This window comes from Silene latifolia, chromosome 5, assembly GCF_048544455.1.
Source record: "Silene latifolia isolate original U9 population chromosome 5, ASM4854445v1, whole genome shotgun sequence".
Classification (NCBI taxonomy): domain Eukaryota; kingdom Viridiplantae; phylum Streptophyta; class Magnoliopsida; order Caryophyllales; family Caryophyllaceae; genus Silene; species Silene latifolia.
The window spans coordinates 33,234,385-33,246,813 of record NC_133530.1 but is presented as its reverse complement, the minus strand read 5'-3'; positions in this window follow the sequence as shown (position 1 = coordinate 33,246,813).

The following is a 12,429-nucleotide window of genomic DNA, read 5'->3' as shown; positions in this document are numbered from 1 at the left end:
TCCCACTATGTTAGGAAGCTGCACATTGCTCGCTTCCACTTCACCTCGCGTGGTTCTTGATGGTGGGGACGATCTTCTAGGTACTCTACCTTAAGACACCTTGCTCTATAAGACCGCAAAAGGATGGAGGGCATAGACCTTCTTGTAGAAGACTTGCCGAGACTTAGAAATGTCTAGGAGCATACATCCTTATAACATGAGAATGACAATGTGCAAGGTGTTTTCCCGAGTCTTTTCAAAATTTTCCATGTCCATTTCAAAACCGAACTTTTGAACAACTTACTTTCAAACTTAGCATGATTTTCAAAACGCGGAATGCTGCCCAAATAGGACTAGAAATTTCGGCTCAAAATGAGCTTTTATAGCCGGCATACTGCCCATTTCAAATCTCATTTTTCGAATCAACCTTTTGTTTTTTTCAAATCCGATCCAAAATGTTTCTCGAACCTCAACCAAGCATGAAATGCGTCGAGTCGTGTCCGGGTCCTGGCCGTGTTAGGCTAGACGTTTTTTTTTCATTCCAAGAGTCTAGAACACGACCTTGTTGGGTCACCCAAGCTCACCTCTTGGGCTTTGAGTCATGTTGGTCGACCTTTTGGTCTAGGATAGTCTATAAAAAACGTCCAAGCTAGGCCCTTTAGGACGTTTCACTCGAACCTAAGGACTATGTTGGTCCAATCACGGGTTTAGTCACACCGAGTCCAGTTTAGAATCGAGCTATGATAGTTTGAGTCATGTCGTTTTGTCGAGTCTAAAATGAACCAAGGTCTAGATCCAACCGTGAGTCGAACCTCTGGTTAGTCAATCTCAAGTCGAGTCTTTGTTTGAGTCAAGTTGGGGTCGAGTCCTTAAGTGTGCAGGGGCTCTTACTTTAAATATTGACTCAGTACGGGGTTTTCTTGTAGAAAGGCCGCCAAAAACCCGACGTCAAGCAATGGAAGATGCTGTTAACAAGCTCACTGAGGCCGTGAACCTCATGATGACCCGAATGGATGCAATCGAATCTAAGCTGGGTGAAGATTCCCTCCACCACCGATCGATCCGGAAAAACGGTTCAAGTTCATCGAAGACCGTTTGAAACTCTCCAAGGGGAAGAACATTCACTATGAGAATGCTAGGGCCTATGCCCCGATTCGGGATAAGTTGCCCACGAACATGGTGCTCACGACATCCCAAAGTTCAAGGGCACCGAAGATCCATCCACCATGTTAAGGCCTATAAAGGGTACTTAGCATGAAGGGAGTACCTGCGATATGCTCTCGAAATTTTCGCCCAATCTCTCGGGTGAACACCCAAAGGCGTGGTTCTATAATCTTGACCTCAAGAACTTCCCCACTTTCGAAGATATTACGGTGGAGTTCTGTAAGCACTATGCTGACAATGTTGAGATTCAAACCAACATAAGGACTTTGGAAGTGATGACACAGAAGGAAAAAGAAGGCTTTACTGAATTCCTCGCAAGATGGCGCGCTGAAAGCGTAAAACTAGCTAAGAAGCCTGATGAAGTCGAAATGGTAGATAAGTTCGTGAAGAATTTACGACCTGTTTACCGTAATGCTCTGAAATACCAAAATTTTGGTTCTTTCAAAGAATTGATAAGGATCGGGATAAAGGTAGAGGACGATGTCCGAATTGCTGAAGCAGAGAAGCCAAAGGGATACCAAGGGGCTTCGTCATCTAAAGCAAAAGCACCAGCAGCGGCCCACTTTGTTGAGACTGTCAATCTCTTAGATGGACAGTCAAAAAGGCCTCCGCGCCAAGCTCCGAGGGTATTCACCGATATCGGGTGCACTTACGCCTACGCTCTCCAAAGGCTCATGGCCCAAGGAAAGTTGAAGCCCATTGGCCCAACTCCGGATCCACCTGCTGAACAACAAGGCAAATGGTACAAACCAAATGCCTACTGTGCCTGTCATCAAGGGAAGGGACACGATACTGAAAGGTGCTTTAGACTAAAGCACGAAATTCAAGATATGATTGAGAGCGGAACGCTCCCGATCCCAGCTGTTAAACCCAATAACATCACCAATCCATTTGGCGATCACACTAACTTTGTTTCTGTCGAAGACAATGTCGATTATTCTCATCTTATCCGCCCATGTCACTTGAAAGGGGTGTTTATAGGGAAAATATTTGTGAATTGCTTTGAATTCTTGCGATACCCAAAGAATGAAATTCAAGTCGGGAGTCTTGCCCTAGAATGTACTCCTCTCGTTAACGAAGTTAATAAAAGACAATTCGATTCACCAACCTCCATCACTGGCGTAGATCCTCAGAGGACTACCTCTGGATGGAGGCAGACCATCACAGGGATCAAGGACAAGAGCCGAGCATCTAAGTTGACAACTGAACAAGGGAAAGCTCAAAACTAGATTTGAAAATTATGAGTCGGGACTTGTTTTCTTATCTTAGTCGAGTCGAGTCTAGGACTTTCTTTTCTTGAATTTGAGTCGTTTGTTCCGCGATGACCTAGGATGTGTCCTAGGAATCGTTTCTTCGAGTCTATTAAGCATTTCTCATTCCAATAAAAAGTTGCAGTTTCGTTTCCAAATATGTCTTGTTTCCAATCCTCAATCATTCCGAAACATGATAAAATGCACAACACACTCAAAGGCATCCCTGGGGTAGAAATATGTCCCGTTTCAAAATGTAAGGTATAATAGGATCCCGTGTTTGATTCCTTTACCTATTCCATGTCTGGTGGTAGAAAACCTCCATCTGAACCAATGTTTGTGACAAGCTTTTAGATGATTCTATGACAAACCCGGACTACCTCCTTGTTTCCCCTATCGATGATGGAAGGCAAGCCTTTTCCACAACAAAATCATCCCATCTCGAAGAGAGAAGATATCAACCCGTTCTAACAAGGAATTGCTAGATCCTACCCAAATTAGTTGGCGAAGCCCAGTTTTCAAGGTGTATCCATTTATGACTAAGAGAATGAATAGAAGATCATTTTCAAAGAGAGAAAAAAGATGAAAAAGAATGAAAAATGAGAAAAAGAGAAAAATTGGAAAAATGAAAAAAGAATGAAAAAGAATGAAAAAAAAAGAAAAATGAAAAAAAGATGAAAGAAAAAGAAAAAAGGAAAAAAGATGTTGAAGTTATTGCGGAATACTTTTTGGTTGAATGTCGAAGTTACGGAAGCCAGAAGTCAAGTCAAGTACCCATAGTTGAAGTTCAATGGGCGAAGCCCAAAAGCTTAAGTAGTAACCTCTTTACCCCTAAGTCCTTCCTGAGACGATTCAAGGATAGTCGGGAATTTTGAGAATCATTCCGCTTGTCTTTTACATTTTGACCTTTAGGGACCAGATATGGAGATTTTAACCCATATTGTTTTCCAACCCATTTGCACTCGGGTTTCATCAAACCCGAGACACCTTTTCCAACCACGATGTAAGCCATAACCCATTGGCCTTAGCACCAGAAAATGAACCTTTAGAATGACGGTCCACTATTCAAGCCTTTTGTTGCCAAGCTCCACATCCCAAAGAACCGCAACCTTTTGTACCAACCCTAGACACGGGATTCAACGGTACCTTACAGGCTAGAATGGGATACGACATGATACCTTAGGTGAAACCTTTGAGTGTGTACACACAATCAATATGCCAAGTTTATGCACCTTGATCGAACTACGTCGGATTTGATTTCGCTCCACGCGAATACGTAGGCAGTCCTTCAGAATAAGGGATTCAATCCATCCATCATCCAAGTTGTCATCTTGTCGGTTTCTTACGGGTCTTAACCAAGTCCAAATGAAGCCACCTTTGTTTGAGTCGGTCTTAGCACTCGATGTAGGCTAGGATAAGGATATAGGTTCAGATGAGTAATGTCAAGTCTCGGAATGAGCTTTATCTAACGGTGTAGGCAAAGATGCTGAGTCAGATAGATGTGGGTTTGTGTTAGGAACAGAAAATATGAAAAACCCGCTGAAAAGAAAGAAGGCGTGGAAGAAAAAATAATAAAAGCCCGCTGAAAAGAAAGAAGGCGGTGGCAAGAAATGATGAAACTCGCTGAAAAGAAAAGAGGCGAGGAGAAGAGTGACAGAATGTTCCCAACAAGAGTGATGTGTGATGTCTAAGTGCTTTCATAAAATCAATCTGTGTTTACCGTCTGGGCAAAGCCAACGTTGTTACTCCGTGAGTTTAATCCACCTTGCCAATGCCAAGTGATCTTGATTCCCATGTGCCCTCGGGAGCACGCCCATGCCATACGATATCTCCGTCCCAAGTTCGACGACCTTGTGATTCCCATTTGCCATCTTTTGGCGTCGGAACGGCCAATTTACATTTCTACCCCCAACAAGTCAATAATTGAATTAAAACCCGTGCACACTTACGGTTTTGTTTTCCTTTTTTGTTTTACGGTAGCGGGCTACGCCCACGTTGTTTACGGGTCATACAGAGTGTCTGAGTCGTATTTCGTGCTCACCCGTCAAGGTTCGATTTCAAAATGCCAAATTTTTCAGAATTCCGAAATTTCAAAACCTTTTTGCGAATTATGGATAGATGATCCAAGTCAAGGTTCAAACCTCAGAGTTCAAAATCAAATTTTGGGTCGACGACCCAACATCCAAATGATTTGTTTCAAATTCGAATTTCGGGTCGATGGCCCAACATCGTAAGTGATGTCAGATTCAAAATTTGGGTCGATGGCCCAATTACTCAAAATTTTCAACGTGTTCAAATTTCGGGTCGATACCCAGTCTTTCAAATTTGATTTTAGGTCGACGACCCAACATTCCAACACTTCAACTTCAAACCTCGGGTCGATGGCCCAATATTCTAAGTGATTCAAAATTCGGGTCGATCGCCCAATTATTCAAAATTTTCAAATTCAATTTTCGGGTCGATGACCCAATCTTTCAAATGATCCAATTTTAAGATCGATGATCCAAATGTGCTTATGTGATGATTATTGCTAGTACGTTTTTGTGTTTCAAATGTAGCAGGATATGCTTCAACTGGGGGCTCTAAAGTCTTCGACTTTAGAGCCATTGCAAATCGGGGATACGGGCCGTTGGCTTGAGAGACCATTATCGAGATGTAAAGGATGATATCCACCAAGAATTCAATTCAATACAAGAGTATGAAATGGAAGAATTCCGTGGCTGAAAGCAAATGATGAGAGTGGCGGCAACCTCCTCGGAAAGCCCCGTCCCATTCGGACAAGCGCCGTGAGATGATAAATTTTGGGCAAATGTCAGATGATGAATTTTGGACAAATGCCAGCAGATGATAAACTTTGGGCATGTGTCAGCAGTTGCCGAACTACGACGCGGGTTTGATTCCGTCAGAAACGGATACGTAGGCGCCTAAGGATAAGGCTCAATCCACCATATATGCAATTTATGGGTCGACGACCAATGACAATTTGACACAACAGAAGCAAGAGTCAATCCCCAACGAAGTTTCAGGTATGATCTCTTCTTATGGCTGGCGAGCTTATATACGCAAGTCTAATGGACTATAAACGACCCGAAAAATCCTCAGGTCGAGAGGGACCTGGGGTATACTTTGACTTTCGCCTTGTCCAAGCCTCAGTCAAAGTGGGGGCTCTGTAGATACCCGTATCCGTCGATATTGGAATTTATAGAGAACCCGACAAACACCCGATGATGATAGGACACATGTATTTATTTAGTTGTCATTGTCATTATTTGGGTTCGTTTTACGATGTAGAATGAGCGTTGTCGACGGAGTATTTTAATTTAAATGATATTTAAATTAAAGCCTTTTTTAAGGTGATTTCAATTTATTTTATTTTGTTTTGAATTTATTTTCTTGAGTTTATTTTATTGAAAATAAAATAAATATTTGATTTGAAAAATCATTTTATGAGTATATTTGATTTGAAAAATCATTTATTTTAATGTGTTAATTGATTTGAAAAATCGATTTAAAAATCGAGATAAACTCGTTTCAACCACGCGTTTTGGAGCGCGATTTTAGCTCGGTTTTTGAGCCCGTTTTCTTTACGAGTTGGCACGAATCTCGAGTACACTAACCAACCTAAGCCTCTACCCATCCAACCCCATTTCGAACCCCAAATCCCGTCCCAAATCACCCCCAACAGCCCGCAAAAACACGAGCAGCCCCCCTGTTTTGCAGCTCAAATCCCGAGCCCAAAACCCGCTCCAAATACCACCAAAACCCGTACCCATTAACCCTAACCCATACCCTAGTATCCTACCCATATTATCCTAGCTTAATCACCAAGAAAACCCCTCTCAAACCCTCACAAAAGCTGCTGGACAGCAGCTATGCGTGAGCAGGCCCGACTGCCTCTCCCTCTCTTTTACCCTACTTTAACTCCTTATAAATACCACCCCTTCACCATACATTCATTCCTCGAAGTTCTCCATACATCCAACCATCACCCACAAGCTTTAAACCTCAGAAACAAACCCTAAACATCCTTCACAAACCCCAAACAAAACCGACACACAAACTGAAACTGTTTGTGTGTCCTCTTCGAAAACCCTTTCGTTCCTCCATCAAAACTCCATAAAAATTCGAGTTTCTTGTTCCTAATTAACCACATAACATCCATCTACACATTAGACAAAGAATTACGAGGCAAATTGCCCTTGAGAGTACACGAAATCCCTCGAAAAACAGAGTGAAATAACACTCTGTTTTCGCGGTTTCTTCTTGTCTGTCTAGTTCTGTTTGTGCTCGTTTTTCGTGCCCAATAACCCAAAACGAGCAGGGGTTGCTTTAAGATCCTTATTCTCCTCTCTTTCTAGTTTCCAAAACATCTTTCGAATCGAATTTTCGTCGTGAAACGAGGGAGATATCACTGTTTTAAAATCGCTGTCCAGAAACTTTCCAAAACGCGTGTTTGCTTTATTCTTCGTCGACGACGGCCTCTCGAGATAAAATCTACCATCGATTACGACCCAAGACGGTGTCAACGATACATGTAGGTTGAGGGTGCATCGAATCCTCCTCTTTCTCCCTTTTATTTCGTTTTTTTATGTTTGTTTTTTATAGTTTGTTTTTATTCGTTTATCGTTTTTGTTTATCGATTGTTTAATTAACTATGAAACTAGTTTAGTCCGAGTATGAGTTAAAGTACCACCATGAACACCGCGTTGACTTGAGATGGGAAAGAAACCGCTACATCAGTCGGTCGTACACCCCCGTCTCATTTACATATCCTCGTGTTCAAGGTAGGACATAAATAAAACGAACTTCTAACTTCGCTCCTCGTTTTTGACCCTTTGTTTGTTTCGGCCAATTCGACACACCGTAGGACCATTCACATGTTAGTTTGACCTCTGATTGTTAACATATAACTCGTTTAGATGATATTAGATCAATTTAATAACCTAATTAGACACGTTAGGGTACATCGACATAGCTTTAAAAATCAACTGACGATTCTGTAACTTAATTGAACGCATCTCTCTCTTTCACCTAATTTCTCATTAGTATAAGAGTGCGTGATTAGCACCTTCTTATTAACATTCGATGAATTAAATTAATTGGCAAACTTGACCTAATTTGACCCCTTTAGGCCGTGTAGAATACACCTTTGCGCGACATCCTTTCAATCGATCAACGTCGTTTCTAACTTGTTTTCTAATTCGTTTCGAACTTGTTTCGCAATCAATTGATCTAACTAATGAACCTGACCTAGGACTTAGGGTAGCCGTGTTTGGCTTGGCCGTGATTTGGCCGTGTCCTACGATCTTTCTTTTTCGTTTGTTTCGCATCGTTTGTTCTTTATTGCTTTATCGCTTGTAATTTATCGTTTGTTATCGAGTTGTAATTTTCAAGTTAGCTTTCTTTTATCGAGTCAAAACTTCTTCCAAAAACCTTAGTCTTGTTTGGTTAGATGGTTATGCCCCAATGCATGTAAGAGCGTAGTAAATCGCATAATGTTTAAAGCAACATGGCCCGATTTATGCTAATGCATGCTTTGGTGTATGACCCAATGTCTAATTCGATAAGATTAAGTGAAAGCACACATTGCGAGGAGTGACCCAAGGCCGTGAGTCATGTGAGCCGTGGGCCACCCCTTTGTGCACGTTTTTCTAGGTTGAATGGCCGTGTAATGTGTCATGTACGGTGTTGTATATAGCGATTGTATTTAGATCGAGTTGTATCTTTAATTCCTCGTTGTGTCGGCATGAAATGCCTGGGTTGTAATAGGGTAGATCCCAACGGCTCCCTCATTCCCCTCAAGCCTTGTTTGTTTCGTTTATATGTTGTTAGATCAATCAACCCACATGCTAAATTACAACTTTGACAAAGTTAGTTTAGTTGCATCTAAATCGACATAGAAACTTCACATGTTAGGGTTTTGAAAACGATGTTTGCATATCATATATCGTAGTAGCTATGACCTTGTTTGAAATCTGACACTTGACTTAGTAGAGGCCGTTATTGACGGGCGGGGTTAGGTGTCCTTACGGGCTTCCTAACACGTACCCTCACCCCTTACTCAAGATCTATGGTTTATGGATCCGTCTAAATACCATTGGATTACGAGAGTCATTCAAATCGAGTGATATAGGGTACAAGTCTTTATCTTTAATCACTCGTAGTCGATTGGCTTTATGCTTTTCGATGAAAGGTGTAAAGTTGACTTGAACGGTTCCAAGTTCCCAAAAAACTTGGTGGCGACTCTAATTTGTCTTAATTCGATTCGAAAGAACCTCGAGTCGATTATGCCTAGTGTGGATCCCGCGGATGCAGTTCCCGAGGGCCTTGTCCACAGTTTGCCCACTTTATATAATTTTTATTTGTGAATATTTGTACAAAAATATATTTTACCAAAGTATTTTACACTGTTATTGTTTGGGACAAAAACTAAATCAAGAACAAAGCTGTAACACCCCCATACTCCAAGTGCCTTACCAGGACCACTCAGGTATAAGGATACTACCATCTCGGTTACCCGAGGCATGATAATCATAAGACAATAACGAAACAACATTTAATAGTATAACTTTAGTGAAAAGTACAAATCAAGCCAAATCCCAAAATACGGGTACAAGTTCTCAACCCAACTGTCTAATCAACTAAATGTAAAGTTTATTAAACGACTAAGCTACAGCGGAAGACTTCTATCATCTGACAGTGGCAATCCCAGCAATCCCATGTGACTCAACTCAAACCTGTTCAATTACTGCTCACCATCCCCGAATGGATCACCGCAGGTTTTACAAACAACAACACGGGGTCAGTACTAATCACACAATCTATATATATCAACAATACGATAAACAGATATCTCACACCGTCACACACACAAACACATCAGTCCCACCAATCTCAATCACCGACTGTCCACTGGACCAGCCCTGCCAGTGGGGGACCGCAGCCGTACCCACCAAATCCCCGCTCCTCATAATGAGCGATAACCATGTCCATTAATGTGCACTTCTCCTTCCGCGGCGGGTTCCACGAAGGGCGAAACTAGGGCGTGAAGCCATCCCGCAAGTGACTCCACTCAGCCGAGAACGCGTCTCGAGAACCAGAGACAAACAATCACAATCACAACCGTCACAATACAATTACTATATTATTCAATCAACCACAACACATCAACATCACATTATGGGACTAATACTGAGTAGGAAATCCTACCTGGAAAGCACAACTATCAGACGGTCTCAACAGCTGTATCAAAAAGCCTCTTCTACAAAACCTCCTCCTATCATACAAACACATAAACACTACCAAATCACAATCTACACAAAACCCCCAAATTCCCATATTAGGGTTTAAACAACTTAAAGGAAATACTATAAAAACGGTACATAGGTCTTACCCTCGACGCAAGGATCTCAACGGTATAACGAACGATGAAATCCGACCTTCCAAACTCCGGGATTTGCTAACAATGCGATTAAAGTGAAGAACGTACTTTGCTTTCTCTCTTGACAGTAATTTAGGTTTTGAAAAGTGTTTAGAACAATGACGGAAAAGATTATATACCTTAATCACATAATTAACAAAACCCGAGAAATAACTCCCCGTAAACCGGCTACTCGATTGAGTAGCTAAGGTACTCGATCGAGTGCCCCCTTACTCGATCGAGTACCCACGTTACTCGATTGAGTACCCAACAGGTCAGAAACTATTATAAAACGCAACTCACCCTTACTCGACAGAGTAAGGCCTACTCGATAGAGTACCCAGAGACTCATAAATACGGAGTATTACAGTCTTCCCTCCTTAAAAAGAACTTCGTCCCCGAAGTTCAAACCACCACAAAACAAAGATACACCCACAACACTCCCGACTCAACAACCAAAACAAAACTCAACATAAAACATGTTACTAACCCAAACTCATCCCGACAACCATACCGACACAACATACAAAAGGGTACAAAAACTCTTAAAAACGCTTCGCGATCATCTCCTACCCCCCTAAAAGAAACAAGGTTACGTCCCCGTAACCATACATACCTGATCAAAAAGGAAAGGGTAACGCTCTTTCATGGCCTCCTCTGGCTCCCATGTAGCTACCTCGGTCTCGTGGTTAGACCAAAGGATCTTAAGCAAAACTGTCTCACCACTCCTAGTCTTCCTAACCTTTCGGTCAAGAATCTGCTTAGGCACCTCAAGATATGATAAGGACTCATCTAGCTCTAAGCTCTCTGCCTCTAACACATGTGACGGATCACTCACATACTTCCGCAGCTGCGATACATGAAACACATTATGCACTCTCTCTAACGCAGCTGATAAAGCCAGACGATATGCAACTTCCCCAACTCGCTCTAAGATCTCATAAGGCCCGATAAACTTCTGACTCAGCTTGCCTTTATTCCCAAATCTCATTACCCCACGCATAGGAGACACTTTCAGAAGAACCTTGTCCCCAACCTGAAACTCTATATCTCGGCGATGTAGATCTGCATAACTCTTTTGCCTATCCTGAGCTGCTCTCCTCCGTTCCCTGATCATCTTAATCTGTTCAACCATCTCATGTACCATCTCTGGTCCTAAAACCACTGCCTCAGCACTATCGTCCCAACAAATCGGACTCCTACATCTCCTCCCATACAAAGCCTCAAACGGTGCCATACCAATACTAGTGTGGTAGCTGTTGTTGTAAGAAAACTCTATCAAATCCAACCTCTGTTCCCAGCTACCACCAAAGTCCATCACACAAGCTCGTAACATATCCTCAAGAGTTTTGATCGTTCTCTCTGTCTGTCCGTCTGTCGTAGTATGAAATGCTGTACTCATCTTCAAAGTTGTTCCCAACGATTCCTGCAACTCTTTCCAAAACCTTGATATAATCTCGCATCTCTGTCAGACACTATGTCCTTAGGGACTCCATGTAACTTAAGCACGTTCTTTCGATAGGCCATAGCCAATTGTGCTTTAGTCCATGTATCTTTCATTGGAACAAAGTGAGCTGACTTTGTCAGTCGATCCACTATTACCCAAATCATGTTGTTACCCTGTTGACTCTGTGGCAAACCCACGATAAAATCCATAGAAATGGACTCCCAAATCATGTTGTTACCCCGTTAAAGACTGAATCTTACCTTGTGGTCGTCGCTGTTCCCCTTTAACTCTCTGGCATGTCAAACAACGGGCCACAAACTCAGCTGTCTCTTTCTTCATCCCAGGCCACCAAAACGTGTTCTTCAAATCCTTGTATAGCTTGTCACCACCTGGATGTACTGAATATGGTGTACAATGTGCCTCTGTCATGATTGTCTTTTTCAGCTCCTCATCATTAGGGACACACCACCTACCATCGAACCTCAAACTACCATCTGTATGAATGGAGAATCGAGACACTGTCCCTTTCTCTACTCCAGCTGTCCACTCAACCATCTTAGGATCCAAAGCCTGTTTACCACGAATATCCTCATAAAGATCAGGCTGTACTGTCAAATCTCCCACAGCATCTCCTCTCTGCATCATATGTATACCAAACTTCGCTACCTCATCTCTCAACCTCATCAAAGATAGAGCTGTACACAAAGAATGTACACTCTTCCTACTCAAAGCATCTGCAACAACATTGGCCTTCCCTTCATGGTAGATAATTTCCATGTCATAATCGCCAATCAGCTCCATCCACCTCCTCTGTCTCATGTTCAACTCCTTTTGAGTGAAAATGTACTTGAGATTCTTATGATCAGAAAATACCTTAAAGATTGCTCCATAAAGGTAATGTCTCCATATCTTGAGAGCAAACACCACTGCACCCAACTCCAGATCATGAGTAGGGTAGTTCTCCTCATAAGGCTTCAATTGCCTAGAAGCATAGGCAATCACCTTACCGTTCTGCATCAACACACATCCCAACCCATTCTTTGAGGCATCTGTATAAACCTCAAAGTTCTCGATCCCTTCAGGCAATGCTAAGATAGGAGCTGTGGTCAAATGCTCCTTTAATGTTTAGAACGCCGTCTCACAACTCTAATCCCAACGAAACCTGTTCT